The 18566-nt window shown below is 37.6% G+C and overlaps 1 protein-coding gene and 1 non-coding gene across 3 annotated transcripts in view; one reads left to right on the top strand and one right to left on the bottom strand.

Annotated features, from left to right (window-relative positions):
• Nr6a1 (nuclear receptor subfamily 6 group A member 1) overlaps positions 1-18566 on the bottom strand; it is a 149746-nt gene that overhangs the window by 93372 nt on the left and 37808 nt on the right. The gene's annotated exons all lie outside the window — the stretch shown is intronic.
• LOC119820057 lies at positions 1966-2073 on the top strand. The gene has a single exon (XR_005286336.1). It is a non-coding gene; the product is annotated as a U6 spliceosomal RNA (small nuclear RNA).

Below are 18566 nucleotides of genomic sequence, written 5' to 3'. Positions count from 1 at the left end.
TGTCGGTGGGTTTGAATGTCAATGGACTCACTGATCAATGAATGCAAACTGCGGACCAAAAAACACAAGGAGGCAAAAATACTCCCAGATAATCACCAGATCATCACTGTTCTAGGTAGGACTCCAAACTTCTACCTAAAGCTTCTTTAGTTTGTTTCTAATATGAAGGAAGCTCTGTTATCCTAGTACTTTTTGTTTTTTTCTCAAACATACCAAGTTTAAGGAAATTATATTATCACAGGCAAAATGAATAATGCCTTAACATCATACTTAAAAATGCTCTCATAATTTTTAAATTAAAAAGAAACATTCTCATTATTTTAAATCCATCCCCTGTGAAATGCATTCCCTCTGTGAAAGCCACATAAGAACATCCGTTTGATAGTATTTCCCAAACAGTAAAGATCATGAAGTTAAAATTTTATACCCTTGAAGACTGCTTTTCCTCCAGAGGACTTGAGTTCAATTCACAGCACCAACATGGCAGCTCACTACTCTCTGTAACTCCAATTTCAGAGGATCTGACACCTTCACATCAATGCACACAAAGTTAAAATCAAAAAACAACTGAGACATAACTAATTTGGGGGAAGTCCAATGGTAACAAATTGAGCTCAATGCTCTTCAACTTACATTTTCACTCAGTTATATACACTTAGCAAACGTCATTTTGACTATTTTTTTTAAATAGGTCTTATTATCCCACTCTATGTAGCTCAAAGTGGCCTTGAACTTCTGATTTTCCTGCCTTACCCTCCCAAATACTAGCACTACAGGTGTGCACCACAAGGCTTGGTGTACATGGTGCGGGAAATTGAACCAGAGGCTTTATGTATGATAGATAAGCACTCTACCAATAACTGCAGCTCCTGTGTGTGTGCATATGTTAGTGCACGTATAAGCCAGAAGCAGGAATAGATATATTCTTCACTCACTCTCCAACTTTATTGACAAACATGGGGCATAGCTATTCTGTAAAACCAGAAGGCAATCAAGTTTCAGGAAGCCTCTTATCTCCACTTTCTTGGTCCTCACTGCCATGCACGGTTTCTACAAGAGTGCTGGGAAGCACACTCAAGGCTTCACGTCTGCATGACTAGCACTCATCTAATGAAACACCTCCCCGTCCCCATCAATTATTTCACATTCTTTTTTAAATTTTGTTGTTGTTGTTGTTTTGGTTTTGCTATTTTGAAACAAAGTTTTTCAGTAGCTATGGAGGCAATCCTGGAACTCACTCTGTAGAAGAGGTTGGCATCTGCCTCCCGAGTGCTAAGATTAAAGTCGTGTGCCATCACCGCCCGGCTCTTTCTCATTCTTTTGAATGACTGTATGTCTAATTATGAATACTCTGGCTTTTATGGTTCAAATACATTTAAAAAAAAACTCTCAACCAAAACTATGAGGCCCATCTACTCTTACATTTACAAAATATGTTTTTAAAATAATAAAAAAAACTAAGTAAGATAGAAAGCACCCATTTTGTGATAACAAAAACTAAAATAAAATAGCAACTCTGCAAATTCTGTTTTCTTTTTTTTCTTTTTTCCGGTTTTTCGAGACAGGGTTTCTCTGTAGCTTTGGAACCTGTCCTGGAATTAGCTCTTGTAGCCCAGGCTGGTCTCTGCCTCCTGAGTGCTGGGATCAAAGGTGTGCGCCACCACTGCTGGGCATCCAAATTCTTTCTCAAAAAAATTTATCTATTTATTTATTTATTTACTTACTTATTTATTTATTATGTATACAATATTCTATTTGTGTGTATGCCTGCTGGCCAGAAGAGGGCACCAGACCTCATTACAGATGGTTGTGAGCCACCATGTGGTTGCTGGGAATTGAACTCAGGACCTTTGGAAGAGCAGGCAATGCTCTTAACCTCTGAGCCATCTCTCCAGCCCCCCCAAATTCTATAATAAAAATGAGTCACCAAACCTTTCCTGCTAATGAATTAAAACATAAGCTTTAGTGCTGGCTTCGGCAGCACATGTACTAAAATTGGAACCAATTTGAGAAGATTGGCATGGCCCCTGCGCAAGGATGACAAAGCAAATTTGTGAAGCGTGTATTATAATTTAAAAAAAAATTAGCTTTAGTCATAAATTAATCATCATACAACTTAAGTGTAAGAGAGAAACAGTCTTGTTAATTTAGTTTTCCAAACTTTCTTCTCATGTACAAGAGAGAATATAGTTGTACTAAACAAGAATCAAAAAGACAAAAGAAAGAGGCAGGTGGATCTCTGTGAGTTCAAGGCCAGCCTGGTTTACAAGAGCTAGTTCCAGGATAGGCTCCAAAGCTACAGAGAAACCGTGCCTTGAAAAATCAAAACAAATAGGTAAATAAAAATTTTTAAAAATTTAGTAACAAAAAAGCAGGGAAAGAAGGAAAGCATGAGGTTCAAAGATAGTGTTTCCCAAACCTGGCTGTATATACAATCATCTAGTATTTACTGTAGATCAGAGATAAGGCCTTAATTGTGTGTTTTAATAAACCCATTTGGTGATGTCTCAGCTACCGATCCCTGTGGAGACACTTCATGCTGCCCAGTTCCCAACTACTGCCTGTTGTCTTGCAACACTCTTCACGGGGCAAAAAGGTGTTGCTGTGGAAGAGCTCGCTCCAAACATATCAGATTATCTTGAGTTTCATAGAAGTACATATACTTGTGTCTATGTCATCACAAAACATGAATGAAGAAGGTTAAAATTCAGACTGTGTCACCCAACAAATTTGGATACAAATAAAAAGCTTTCATCTGGCAGGAAAAGTACTTGGTACTTAAACCTGATGGCCTATGTTCAACTAACTCATAGAACCCAAATAAAAATGACTGAGAAAACCAGCTTCTGCAGGTTGTCCTCTGACCTCCACTGTTGTGGGATTTTTGTACATCGTGAAGATGTATCTCCATGACGTGTGTAATAAAAATCTGAATGGTCAATAGCTACACAGGAAAGATAGGTGGGATTTCCAGGCAGAGAGAAAATGTTGGGAAGAAGGTGGCAGAGTTGAGACAGAGAGGAACCAGGATGAGGAGTACCCTCATCCCCTAAAGACAACAGGAAGCAGCCTAGGGAACTTAATGGTCACATTCCCAAGAGGAGGGGCAGGCGGGTTTTGGTTGCTCAAAGGATTATGGATATTTATAATCATTTCAGAGGGTTAGTTACAAGTCGTTGTTGGTCATAAGCAGGGGAAAAATGAAACAAAATAGATTAGTTTCGGGGATCTCTTTCTGAAGGCAAAAAAGTGGGATATAATATAGAAATGATGAGATAAAGGGTTAATTGTTGAGTCTTTAACAACCAGTAGTGTCAAATATATTACATCAGAATGGATTTTTATATATTGATACAAATTTAAAGTTATTTTTGTGATACTATTTATGCTTCTACTCTTAAGGTATTGTACCTATGCAGCTCATTTAAAAATGTAAAATTCTAGTCCTTAAAAGCTATTATTATAAACCATTTAGGATTTTTTTTTTCGAGACAGGGTTTCTCTGTAGCTTTGGAGTTTGTCCTGGAACTAGCTCTTGTAGACCAGATTGGCCTCAAATTCACAGAGATCCTCCTGCCTCTGTCTCCTGAGTACTGGAATTAAAGGCATGAGCCACCACTGCCTGGCTCATTTAGGATAATTAAAAATGCAAGTTAATAGTCATCTTTAACAATCAAATCTGTTTTCAAAGGTCATACAAAAGATATATTTTTTGATAGAGTGATGGTCTCCAAACCTCCAAAGACCTACAGAACATGGCATTTAAAATGTTTTAATAACATGAGGCTTTTTCATGACAATGAGACACATCTGCCTTTGGCAGCACCAATTTACTTAAAAACGAATGATGGGCATCAAAGAACCTCCATATGGACTTTGCCTTCTTTATGGCAAAACTAGCCACTTCGGCAAGAACTTGCCCTTGCCTCAACTGCTGACAGTATGCTATCCAAATGGGACAAGCAGGACATAAGACAGTGACTACCAAACTTTGCCAAGCAAGGTAGACCAGTCCTTAAAAATTCCTGCTTGAATAATGACAGCTTGAATTTTGCAGGAAAATGGATGGAACTAGAAAACATTATTTTGAGTGAGGCAACCCAAACATAGAAAGACAATTATCACATATACTCACTCATAGGTGGTTTTTAAACATAAAGCAAAGAAAGCCAGCCCTCAAACCACAATCCCAGATAACTTAGACAACAATGCAGACACTAAGAGAGACTTAAATAGATCTAATCTACATGGGAAGTATAAAGTATAAAAAGACAAGATCTCCTGAGTAAATTGGGAGCATAGGGACCTTGGGGGAGGATTGAAGGGGCGAGTGGAGAGGCAGGGAGGGGAGCAGAGAAAAATGTAGAGCTCAATAAATTTCAAATAAATAAATAGATAGATAAATAAATAACAAAAAAGAACTGTGGTCATGGAAAGAAAAACAAAATACCTTCAGAATAAAAAAAATTCCTGCTTCAGATTGGGCAGTGGTGGTGCATGCCTTTAATCTCAGCACTCAGGAGGGAGAGGCAGGTGGATCTCAAGAGTTCGAGGCCAGCCTGGTCTACAACAGCTAGTTCCAAACTGGGTGGTGGTGGCATACGCCTTTAATACAGAACTCGGGAGGCAGAGGCTCTGTGAGTTAGAGGCCAGCCTGGTATACAAGAGGGAGTTTCAGGACAGGCTCCAAAGCTACACAGAGAAACCTGACTTTAAAACACACACACACACACACACACACACACACACACACACACACACACACACAAAGAGCTAGGCACCAAAGGCAGAGAAACCCTGTCTCGGGGAGGGAAAAAAATTCCTGCTTCACAGAAAAGTCTGTCAGATATTCTAGGCTATAGGCTGAAGATGGATGCCCCAACATTAAAGAGAACCTTGGGAAACAGATGCCTGTGCCATTTCTACAGTTTTAGAGGTAGCTTGCTCTGCACTTCCTGTTTACTAAGGTAATATTACAGTTTTCTTTGTTACCATATTAAAAAACAAACAAACAAACAAACAAACTCAAAAGAGGACCGGGCACATGCTTTTAATCCCAGCACTCCTGAGGCAGAGGCAGGTGGATCTCTCTGAGTTCAAGGCCAGCCTGGTCTACAGAACGAGTGTCAGGACAGGCTCCAAAGCTACAAAGAAAACCTGTGTCAAAAAACAAAACAAAACAAAATAGAAAAAAAAAAAAAACACCTCAAAAGAGGTGTAAAGTATATAAGGTTGAGAGACATAAAAACTTAAGTTGTTTATCTAAGAAAATGTTTTGAGGTCTAAAAGAATAGTTTTATGTTGGTAATATGAGTTAGGATACAAAGCAAATTAGGCACAAAACTTTTGACTCACCAAGATAGGATAGATTATAGAATATTTTCTCTGAATGTGTTAAATACAAATAGACTGAACATTGTAAATGCAATTCTCACCTGATAATTATTGTATATAGCTTTACTATGCTAGGAGTTAAAACCTTCCTTTTTATTTAGACAAAACTGGGGGAATATTTGTATACTGTAAAGATGTATTACTGTGATTGGTATAATAAAAAGCTGAATGGCTAATAGCTAGGCAGGCAACTTCTGGGACTTCCGGGCAGAGAGATGAAGAAGACGACCAAGTCACCAGCCAGAGAGGAAGCAGGATGGGGAGTATAGAATAAAGGTAACTGAGCCATATAAAAGAACATAGATTAAAAGATATGGGTTAATTTAAGTTGTAAGAACTAGTTAGAAACAAGCCTAAGATAAGGCTGAGCTTTTAGAATTAATAAGTCTCCATGTCGTTTTTTTGAGAGCTGGTGGCCAAAAGAAAAATACATCTACACTCCACATATGCTGTGATAATTATGAATTATTTGATGTTATATTATATATAAGCTATATATAACATATACATGATTCTACTTAGATGAAATTCCTAGACTCCCTAGAAATTAATGAAGTATTCCTGTTACTCTTGAGCTAGCCTGGTTAATTTGCTACAATATTCTGTATGCCATTTCCTTAAATTTAGAATATCAATAGGTTTTAACTACATCAACATAGAATTCTATTTCAACAGACAAAATTTTATGTGGTTTAACTTAGAAAAAATTAAATACTAGATACAGAAGACAATTACATGACTTTAAGGATGTAATCTAAAAATGAGACTCAAAAAAAATACCTGCACAACAGATTAGAGCACAGGGTATTTAAGACACATCCTGTATCTACCATTAGCACTGTGAGTGAAGCCACGGAAAAGAGCTTTGTAGACAGCACCTAGTATTGTCCAAAATATCCTGGTCTCACAAGGCACCTCTAGAGCAGTAGTTCTCACCTTCCCTAATTCTGCAGCCCTTTAATATAATTTCTTATGTTGTGGTGACTCCCAACCATAAACTTATTTTCGTTGCTACTTCATAACTGTAGTTTGGTTACTGTTACAAATCATTACATAAATGTCTGTGTTTAATGATGGTTTTAGATGACCCCTGTGAAAGGGTTGCTCGACAACCCCAAGGGTTTGCACCCACAAGTTGAAAACCACTGTTTCAGATGGACTCACCACTTTCAGCAGCACAAACACAATCCCTCCACTAACAACCAGCAGAATATGTATATAAACTGTCTATAAAGAGGTAAGCTATAATCCAGGATTTGAAGGCACCTTTCTCTAGCCAGTCTGAATGGAATATGTCTAACTCTGGGTCCATCAGTAGAACCACACACCAAATGTTCCTCAAGTTTGTGGTAGATTCTGTATAGGGGAGGACACAGGATACAGCTTTCTAAGTATAAACTTCCAATGCAAAGTCTAGTAAGTGAGCTTACAAACCTTAAAACCATTTAATCAAAATTTCTTCTTTTAGCTCCAACAGATCACAGGCATTTTTAAAAGTGTGGTTTAGGTATAATTTATATACCACACAACTTATCCACTGTATACTTACAAAATTTATATTCATCTAGCTATGTAACTATTACCAAAATTTAAGAACAAACATTTCTACAAAAAACTATGTAGGCTTATTCCCAATCAATCCCCATTCTAATACCAGGCCACAAATTAATCACTAATCTGCTGTCTCTCTAAGTGTACATTATATAGATAGTTCATTTTACCGAAATCACAAATATAATAAATGATTTTTTATATGTATATATAACATATACTGTTCTACCAGATCAATCATTTTGAAGTATGACTTTTATAGCACTGTGTTAAAGTTACAATGCAGTGTAACCACAACCACTGGACACAACCAGACTTTTTTTTAATAATCCTAAACTGGAAACTCATTAAATAATAACCACCTATTCCCAATATCCCCTAGTAAACTTTATCTTACTTTGTCTCTGAATTTTGCCTATTCTGGTTTTCAATACAAGAAATCATACAGTACTAATGATCTAATCTAAAAACTGACATTATTTCATGAATTGTCTGAGTCAGGCCCAGCAGCACATACCTTGTAATCTCTAAACCTGGAAGGCAGAGGCAGAAAGACCAATCACTCAAGACATGTGTCAAGTCAGCCTAGGCTACTTGTGTTAAAAGTCAAACAGATTTGTGGTCTTAGTGTTTATATTAAGTGTGTGATACCCTATGAATTATTTTGTGGTCTAATGTAGCCTGATGTGTGTTTTCTGCCTGTAGGCTAGCTGGATTTTTTGTTTGTTTGTTTTTTGGAGACAGGGTTTCTTTGTGTGGTCCTCGATGTCCTGGAACTCCTTTGTAGACCAGGTTGGCCTCAAACTAACAGAGATTCTCCTGCCTCTGGCTCCTAAATCCTGGAATTAAAGGCATGCACCATCTTTTCTGATATGTTGTTCTGTACTGCTGCTGGTTGGGTTTTTTGGTACAAACATATCCAGCTTCCAGTATCATGCAAGATAGAAGCCACACTCCCCCATCATATTAAGCAAACACCTTTGCCAAGATTCACCTGGCATGTAGATCGGGATCTATTGTCGCACGCAATCTGATTCCAATGCTCATCATGACCAGCATCATACTGTTTTGTGTCTACAATATTTGAAACTGCACAGTTAAGTCCTCAACCTTTGTTCATTTTCAAAACTTCATTGGCTATCTTAGGTACTTTGCACTGCTATCAGTGTTGGAAGCAAGATGACAACCGCTTTAAAAAAATTAGTTGAGTTTTTTCATAAATACTTAAATGAATGAATAAAACAATCTAAAAAAGTTATCTTAATATTTAGTCTTTTAACCTATAAACATGGACTATTATTTCTCCATTTAATGGCATCTTTTAAATTTTCTCTTGGCAATACTTATAGTATCTATATCTTGTATTTGTTAGGTTTACTCTTTGGCTGCAACTATGAAAGCAACTATCTTATTATTAATTTTATTATTTTATTATGACTTAATATAAAAAAAACACAATTTTGTATGGTGATCTTGTAACAGTGCCAATCCAAATTAATCAATTTTGTGGAATCGTTAGGATTGTATATATATAAGATTACATTATCGACGAATAAAGAGTCCTTTCTACTAAATTTGGATGCCCTTTCTCCCTTATTGTATTGGCTACAATCAGTGCTGAAAGGGTGAGACTCTAACCAGCCCTGAAGCCTTCTAAAAAAAATTCATTAATTCATTCATTCATTCACTCATTCACTCATTTTTTAGCTTTGGAAGGCAGTCCTGAAACTAGTTTCGTAGACCAGGCTGGTCTTGAACTCACAGAGGTTTGCTTGCCCTTAATCCCAGCAAAACAAAACAAACAAACAAACAGTTAAGTCATTCCAACAAACCTAAATGGTTCAAGAGCCCCAAATCTTTTCCTGCCCTGATTTTATGTATGTGTGGTTTTTCAAGACAGAGTTTCTTTGTATCTTCTGCCCAACTCCTGCCATGATTTTCAAAAAATATTGTGGGACCACTAAGATGGCTCAATGCAAGAGTACTTTCTGCCAAGCCAGGCAATGAGTTCAATTCCCAACATCCACAGGGTAGGAGGAGAGAGCTGAGTCTGGCAGGCTGTCCTCAGATCTTCAGACAGGTGCTATGGGTACATATTATCTCCTCAGATACATGTGAAGAAATTTTAAAAAGGGGAACAACTACTGCTATTTGGTAAATTAAATCTTGTTTTAAGTTTGTAGTCAGGTGGCAGTGGAGAGGCAACTGGATCTCTGTAAGTTCAAGGCCAGCCTAGTCTACAAAATGAGTGCCAAGACAGCGAGGGTAACACAGAGAAACCTTGTCTTAGCAAACAAACAAACAAAAGATGAAAATAATTATTTAATTTTTAATTCCTGAAATAAATACCAAGAAGTCACTGTGTATTAGGTATTCATACATTTATTATATTGTTTAACCTAATTTGCTAGTGTATGTTAAATATTCTTCTGCCAATGTTAAAGGAAAAATGGTCAGGGGTTTCTTGTATCTGTTTGACTATAATACAGGGACAATGTTGTGTTCAGATGAGTTAAAATGCATCCCCTTTTCTATTTTCTAAACGAAAGTGAAAGGTAAAATTACCACTTCTAAAAACAGCTGACAATTGGCACAGCCGCATATCCCTATCGTTTTCGATTTGTGTGAAACTGTACTTTAATAAATGCTCCTTGTCGTAGATGGATCAGTATATTTTCCTCCTCAGTTTTGATAATCCCATCTTTCTAAGTTTTCTAATTTGTTCAGAATGAAGTTTCATGGGCAATCGCTTTTATTTTCTGTTCTAATAACTCCTCTTTTATCACTTGTTTTTGTAAGTTCAATCCTCTTGATTGTCTTGGTCAGACTAGGTATGGGTTGGTAGCATTTATTCGGACTGAGAAGATTGGTTTCACTGTTTTCCATCTTCCTTTTTACTGCTTTCTGTTAGAGAAAATTAGAATAAGTTGGGCAAGCTATAAACTTTCTCCAAGTATAGCTTTGGTTGTAGATCATAAAATTTTGGCATGCTGTAGGTCCATTTATATTTAGCTAAAAATATTTTTAAGTTTGTCTTGAAATTCCTTCTTTTTCTATGTTATTTAACTTTACATGTTTGGGATCATCACAGATTTCTTTCCACTGTAAATATCTCATTTAGTTCCACTGTAGTTACAGAATGTACCTTGTATTAAAGTATTTCAAAATAACAGATGTATGTTATCAACAGATGTCAGCTTCCTTTTACCCTATAAACCCTTCGTATAGTATTTAAATAAGATCCTCTAGAAAAAAAGTTTTTATAGGTGAGAATGTCACTGGACTTATTTTTAAATAGCTTTTCAACATAGATAAATCTTGGGTAGAAATTGTTTTTCCAGACACTGAACATTTTTATCCCACTGACTTCAGCCACCCATTATTGCTAAATTAAAATTCAACCATAAATCTTATCTTTGCTTTTCTTTTTCTTGCTATTTTCTTTTTTTTTTAAATTTATTTATTTATTATGTATACAATATTCTGTCTGTGTGTATGCCTGAAGGCCAGAAGAGGACACCAGACCTCATTTCAGATGGTTGTGAGCCACCATGTGGTTGCTGGGAATTGAACTCAGGACCTTTGGAAGAGCAGGCAGTGCTCTTAACCGCTGAGCCATCTCTCCAGCCCCCTTCTTGCTACTTTTCAAATTTTCTCTTTATCCCTGTTTTCCAAATTTGGCGTTGATATATGCTTATTATATATTAAACAGTGTTTAATCAGATACCCTGGATGTATGGATTGTTTATATTTATAGTTCATATTAAGCTACAAAATGTTTATTATCAGGATTTTCTACCCCTTTTTCTCACTCCTTACTTCCTGATTCTCATTAAGGGCATATTTGATGCTACCCTATAACTCCTCAAATTTGTTCATTTTCCTTTTTCCTCTTTCTGTTTTGCATATTAAGTAAGACATACAGTGATCTATCTCCCAGTTCATTTTTTCCTTCTATCACTTCCAAGCTTCTACTGATCCTTCCAGCTTAATTTTTCATTTCAAGTATACTGTCTATACCCAGTTTATTCCTAATATCTGGCTATAAAAATTATTTGTATTTGTATTAAGTCAATGTCTTCATATTTTCTTCTAATTCTTTAAACATGGTTTTATTCCTTTGAAATATCTAAAAGCTGCATGCCAAAAATGTGTAAGCATTGCTGAAAGAAAAAAATTTAAGCTTCGAATGGCTGAAATATGTCCTGCATTCCCAGAATGTAACTAAAAAATTCAGGCAGGATGATCTCAAGTTCAAGACTGTCTCAAAACCCAAAAAGAAAAGAAATGTCTATAGCAACTGGAGTCAGTGTGTGTGCCAGATCCAACACTTGAATTACTTGAGACAGTTTCTACTAAATGATTTTCCCTCTCACATCTGACAGGTCAGGTTTGTCTCTTTGTATATTTTATAATTGTTGTTGCTGGACAGTGACTGTTTTGTTTTGTTTTTCAAGATAGGGTTTTTCTGTGTAACAGCTCTGGCTGTCCTGAAACTTGATTTTAGAACAGGCTGGCCTTCAACTCACCAAGATCTGCCTGCCTCTGCCTCCTAGTGCTGGGATCAAAGGTGTGGCACCACTCTCTGGTGTATATTTAAACATTTAAAATAACGAACTGTGGGGATGAGGTAGAGGAATGTGAATTTTTGGCTATTCTGAGCTACACAAAACCCAACTCCGAATGATCATGATGAGTTAAGTTGGTGAGCTTTGTTTTCACATTTTCTGAACTAAATCTATGAAGTCTCTGCCTCGATGTCAAGTTCCTCATATCTCAGGGCTGTCCCTTATGTTACAGAGACTGATTTCTAGAATGCACTCAACCTCCTTCCATCTGTATAGCTTACTACTCATTCATTTAAAGATTGGTTAGATATGGATTCAACTTGCCCAAAGTAATGGGCTAAAATCTTTTTACTCTGCTGTTGAAACTGTGCTTGGAAAACATGGAACAAGTCTATTCCAGATTTCTGTTTTAATTGGGCTTTCCCACAGATCCCTGGTATTGTCTCATACTGTTTTCCTATTGTTCTGACATGGCCTCATCGCCCGCATCACCTTGTCAACTCAGGGTATCAAAGAGCGGGTAAAGGTGCCCTATAGCTGTCTCACGTCAAAACCTTCACAGTAAAGATCCTTTGCTATCACAATAGAATGATAACCCCAGGCTAGCAGAGTTGTCACCAAGATTGCTATGCTTTTCTTTGTAAATTCCATGACAATGGAAATAAACCTGGGATCTCAATAAATGCTGAATATACCTTCTACCACTCTGCACATAAGATCATCATTTTTAACAGGCAGTACTTCAAACTTAGTGCCTCCCTCCCCTGCCACAGCAGAAAGGATGCTGGTTTGTAGCCTACTAGTAATCCCAAATAAAAGGAATTCATGTTGATCTTAAACAACCTCAGTGGTTTTCACATATACACCCTTCTTCATTTGTCAGGTTGGTTTTTGTGACAGTAACTTCTTTGGTGAAAAAAAATTTGCTAACTATAGCTGGTCAAACATATTTTCAGGAATTATACCCAACTGCCATAGCACCTACATGGCTAAAATATAAATTAAAAAAAGAATATACTGGAGAAACTCCGCATGAATGAAGAATGATAGAACTACTCTGGGGTTGTGGGGTCGTGCTCAATTATAGGATACAACAGTTGAAAAACACTGGGTTATTTTTAGTTTCTTCATCCCTGAAGCACTAACTGTCAAAAGTTACTAGCATCTTTTTCTGTGTCTAGACCAACCCAAGAATCAATCTCAAGTAGGGCAAGAATACGAAGATAACTTCAGACTTTGTCAGCATATGGAACTCCAACAGGTCTTAGGCAAATAAGTACACAATGTTACATCTGATCCTAACCACTACAACTGAGACCACTAAAAACTAGCCAGGAATGCCAAGTCCAAAAGACTAGAAAAGAGAAATAACAACAAAAAGAATGTGTACATATTATGTGCATTGGTGTTTTGCCTATCTATATGTCTGTGTACGGGTGATCCCCTAGAACTGAAGTTACAGACAACTGTGAACTGTCGTGTGTGCTAAAAATTGAAGCCGGGTTCTCCAGAAGAACAGCCAGTGCCTTAACCTCTGAACCTCCAAGCCCAAGAATGTGTACTTTTAATTAGTTTTCATGTACGTTCCTACAACAAACGTTATACCTCTCAAACTTTAAAGCTAGTTGCATTACTTTTCATGCATCATTGTTTTTCTGTTTCTTTCCAAGTAACATTGTCTTCTATTTTTCTTAGGGGGCTTCCCTCTGTATTCTTCACTTAGGTCCTGTTGCCACCTAGTGGACTAAGCACGAACACACCAATGAACCACCACAGTGGCTCACCACTTCCATTTCAGAATAAACCACTAGATGGAGTCTTTAAAATCAGGGAAGAACTAAAGAACCAGTTGGGTAATTTGTAACTACACAAAATGCAAAAACTTTTAACACAAATAACAGATGCTATATACTGAAGATAATCAATGGGTTAAAGAAAAATAAAAATCTGTTGTAGGAAGCATAGTAATGTAGTTAATATAAGTTTTGGTTCCCAAAGATTAACCTCACAAAATGAATTTGCCAAGCTTAAGTAAGCAAGATATAAAAATTAAATACCTCATGACTACCTGAGGTTTTTCCCCAAGGTTATATGGCTCATTCAGTTTTAAAACTTCAATAAGTAAAACCACATCAACAAAATACACATCAAGATGCAGAAATTATGGCCGGGTGGTGGCGGTGCACTCCTTTAATCCCAGCACTTGGGGGGCAGAGGCAAGCAGATGTCTGTGAATTCAAGGCCAGCCTGGTCTACAAGAGCTAGTTCCAGGAACAGGTTCCAAAGCTACAGAGAAACCCTGTCTTGAAAACGAATAAAAAATAAAAAAAATGCAGAAATTGTATTTAAACACATGGTTACTGCTCATAAGAAAAGTACCACCACGGGGCTGGAGAGATGGCTCAGAGATGCCTGCTCTTCCAGAGGTCCTGAGTTCAATTCTCAGCAATCACATGGTGGCTCACAACCATCCGTAATGAGATCTGGTGCCCCTTTTTGGGCAGAACACTGTATATATAATAAATAATTAAAAAAAGAAAATGAAAAAGAAAAGTACCACCAGCTGGGCAATGCTGGCACACACCTTTGATCCCAACATTCAGGAAGCAGAGGCAGGCAGATCTCTGAGTTCAAGACCAGCCCGGTCTCCAGAGGAAGTTCCAGGGAAGCCTGGAAAAAACCTTGTCTTGAAAAGAAAAAAAGGCTCAGAGGATTGCAAATTCCAAGGCAGTCCAGACTACACAGTGAGAGATTCTTCTCAAAAACAGGGGGGAAAAAACTGAAAATGGACCTGGACATACTGGCGCACACCTTTAATCTCAGCACTTGGGAAGAAGAAGCAGATGGGATCTCTTATGAGCTAAAGGACATCATGGTCTTCACAACAAGTTCTGGCCAGTTAAGGCTCTGATAAAGACACCTTGTTTCGATAAACAAACAAAAAAACAAAAAACCAAGTTGACTACAGATATACAAACACAGCCCGTGTGCTCCAGAGGTCAACACTTGCCTCAGAGAGCTGGACCTGAGCTTCAATGACTTGGGAGACAGGGGCCTGCGGCTGCTGGGAGAAGGACTGCGGTATCTGGCCTCCAGACTCCAGAAGCTGTGGCTGGACAGCTGTGGCCTCACATCAAAAGCCTGTGAGGACCTCTCTTCCATCCTGGGTACCAGCCAGAACTTGATGGAGCTTTATTTGACCAACAATGCTGCTTTGGGGGACACAGGGATCCAGCTGCTGTGCAAGAGGCTAAGGCATGCAGGGTGCAAACTTTGAGTCCTGTGGCTGTTTGGAATGACCCACAGGAGGCTGGCAGCCGTACGTGGACACTAGGTGCTGAGCATTGTTGCAGCATCAGAATGGAGGCGACCAGGATCTTTTTATTCCCTCAGATAGCTACAATCCAGCACAGAGACCCTGACTTGGGGCAGGAGGCCCAAAAGTGCCAGTTGGCAAAAGTGTTTGTTCTTCTTGAGCCATTAACAATCTTTGATGGAGCTCTTTGGATTTGGGAAAAAAAAAAAAAAAAAAAAAAAAAAAACTAAAAAAAAAAAAAAAAAAAGTAGCCCTGGGCGATGGTGACACATACCTTTAATCAAGTACTCAGGAGGCAATGTCCATGTACAAAATAAGCTAAATATTACCTCACACCATATGTAAAAATTAACATCAAATATGTAATATAAAGAAAAAACAGGCCGGACATTGGTGGAGCACACCTTTAATCTCAGCATTAAGGAGGCAGAGGCAGTGAATCTCTGTAAGTTCGAGGCCAGCCTGGTCTACAGAGTGAGTTCCAGGAGAGGCAGGGCTACAAAGAAACCCTGTCTCAAAAAACAAAAACAAAAACAAAAAAAAAAAAAAAAAAAAAAAAAAAGCAAGCAACAAGTAGAGCCAGTCCAAAAAAGAGGTTGTGTATGCTGAAACCTGAAAGACTAGGGTGGGACTGTGCAAATGCCTTTGAAAATAAACTAGGTACATTATGGGTTGTTTTGTTGTTGTGTTTTGATTTTTCAAGACAGGGTTTCTCAGTGTAGCTTTGAAGCCCATCCTGGAACTCGCTCTGTAAACCAGTCTGGCCTTGAACTCAAAGAGATCCTCCTTGCTCTGCCACCACTACCCAGCTTGGAATTCTTATACATGTTAGAAAAATCATAAAATGGATTCTGGTATTGAAAACAATACAGCATATATACAAACATGTATACATAATAACAATGAAAAAAGGCCATGAATTTGAAAGACAATGGGAGGTGGTACATGAGAGGATTCGAAGGAAGAAATAAAAAAATAAAAGTTACATAAAATTTAAAAAGCAAACAAAACAGAAGTTACTCAAAAATGGAAAAGATAGGGGGCTGGAGAGATGGCTCAGTGGTTAAGAGCATTGCCTGTTCTTCCAGAGGTCCTGAGTTCAATTCCCAGCAACCACATGATGGCTCACAACCATCTGTAGTGAGGTCTGGTGCCCTCTTCTGGCCTGCAGGCATACACACAGATAGATAGAATACTGTATACATAATGAATAAATATTTTTTAAAAAATGGAAAAGATAATTATCACATGATTCAGCAATCCCACTTCTGGTTATCGATCCAAAAGAATTTAAAATAGGAACTCAGAAATACACTTTTGTACACCCATGTTCATAACAAGACAACTCACAATAGATCAAAAGCTGAACAAAACCAAACATCTACTAACTGGTAAATAATAAAATATGATCTATACATACAAAGTAACATTATCCAGCCTTAAAAGAATAAATAAATTCTAATATATCATACAATAATATGGATAAATGTTGTAGAATATTATTTTAACTATGTAAAGATGTTAGATTTGTTTAAGCTGCAGAATATTACTTTAACTGTGTAAAGGTGTGTTACATTTGTTTATGCTGTGTTTTCTTAATTATGTAAAGATGTGTTGCATTTGTTTCACCTTGCCTGTCTAAGGCACCTGATTGGTCTAATAAAGAGTTGAATAGCCAATAGCTAGGCAGAGAAAGGATGGGCAGGGCTGGCAGGCAAAGAGAATTAAGTAGGAAGGGAAATCTAGCAGAGAGAAAGAGAGAGGAAGGGTGAGGGAGAAAGGAAGGAGAAAAAATGAGGGAGAAAGACAGGGACATGCCTGGAACCAAAAACCAGCCAGCTGCCAGTCAGAGAGACACAATAAGCAGAAAAGTAGGACATGCAGAAAGAAAAAGGTAAAAATCCCCAAGGCTGGGGCTGGAGAGATGGCTCAGCAGTTAAAAGCATTGCCTGCTCTTCCAAAGGTCCTGAGTTCAATTCCCAGCAACCACATGGTGGCTCACAGGTCTGGTGCCCTCTTCTGGCCTCCAGGCATACACACAGACAGAATATTGTATACATAATAAATAAAATAAAAAGAACAGAAAACATCCTTATTAAAAAAAAAAACCCCAAGGCAAAATGTAGATAAAGAAAACAGATGAAAATAAGAGCTAAGATAAGGCTGAGCATTCATAAACTAATAAGTCTCTGTCATGATTTGGGAGCTAGTTGGTGGCCTAAAAGAAATACTGCTACAGATAAATCTGGAAAGCATTATGCTAAGTGAAATGTTAGAAACAAAAAGACAAATACTATGATTCCACTAATAGGGTTATCTATAAGGGTAAAGAACTGGCCAGGTGGTGGTGGTGCATGCCTTTAATCTCAGCAAGCACACACACACACACACACACACACACACACACACATTCACACATGCATATGTATATACACACACGCAGAGCCAGACATGGTATTAGGTGCCAGTAATTCCAGAACTAAAGAGGCAGAAGCCATACAACTTATGAGCTAGAATCCAGGCTGAGCTGAGCTACATGGTATACTATAGGCCACCAGGAGCTATACAAAAAAACCTGGTATAATTACATACATCTGCATGCATACAAAGAAAACTGTAAGAAAAAGGTCTGGCTGGGTGGTGGTGGCGAACACAGCACTTGGGAGGCAGAGGCAAGCAGAGCTCTGTGAGTTTGAGGCCAGCCTGTTCTACAGAGAGAGTTCCAGGACAGGCTCCAAAAGCTATAGAGTAAGAGAAACCCTGTCTTGGAAAAAACCAAAAAGGAAAAAAGAAAGAAAGAAAAAAGAAAAAGGTTAAAAAATTAACATTGTATTTGATCATGGACATTGAAATCCACCTAAGAGTAAGAACGAGACAAGAATACCATTGCCATTGCTTCTCCCTACTATTATATTGGAAATCTTAGCCAGTAAGAAAAACAAACACCATAAACATCAAAAAGGAAAACACATGGCTGTCTTTATTCATAGTTGTGCACACAAAAGTCCCAACAGATTTATTGTTTTAGGTGATTACCAGAACTAGTAAATTCAATACAAACTCAATACACAAAAATCAATTGAATTGCAACAATTTGGCAAATAAACTTTAAAACCAGTCTGATTCATAATAGCATTAAAATGCAAAATGGAAATAATTTTAAAGTAAAACAGGATGTCAACATTAATCCATTTAAAACATTAATGAGGAAAAGTAAAGATACTACATTTAGAAAAAAGACAAACCAAATGTAAGGATTAGAAGCCCTGCTGTTGTTAAGGTGGCAGTTTGAGCCAGGGACAGAACACAGTGATAAAGCACTTTGCCTCACAGGCAAAGCTTCTTAGTTTACCTAGTAATGAAAAGAGAAAAGACAATTCTTTTGATGGAATCAGTGCAAATCAATTTTAAAAACTCAGCAAGTTTTTTAGTTTTTTTTTTTTTTCAAATAAGTTGACTCTAAACTTTATAGGGAATAGTTTTTTGAAAGGAAAAAAAAAAAAAACAAAAGTTCTAAGCCAAAATAACTTTGGAAAGGAAGAATGGAGGCAGCTTATCCCGTTTATTATAAAGCCACAAAGTTGAGGACACCATGGCTTTGATGAAAAGATTCAAAAGAATTAATGAAAGAGAATACAAAAAATCCACAGATTCGCCAGTGGTGGTGGTATACACCTTTAATCCCAGTAGTTGAGGAGACAGAGGCAGGCAGATCTCTGTGAGTTTGAGGCCAGCCT

This window comes from Arvicola amphibius, chromosome 7 (assembly GCF_903992535.2).
Source record: "Arvicola amphibius chromosome 7, mArvAmp1.2, whole genome shotgun sequence".
NCBI classification, from domain to species: domain Eukaryota; kingdom Metazoa; phylum Chordata; class Mammalia; order Rodentia; family Cricetidae; genus Arvicola; species Arvicola amphibius.
The sequence above is the reverse complement of the archived record's forward strand: the minus strand, read 5'-3'. Positions and strand labels throughout refer to the sequence as shown.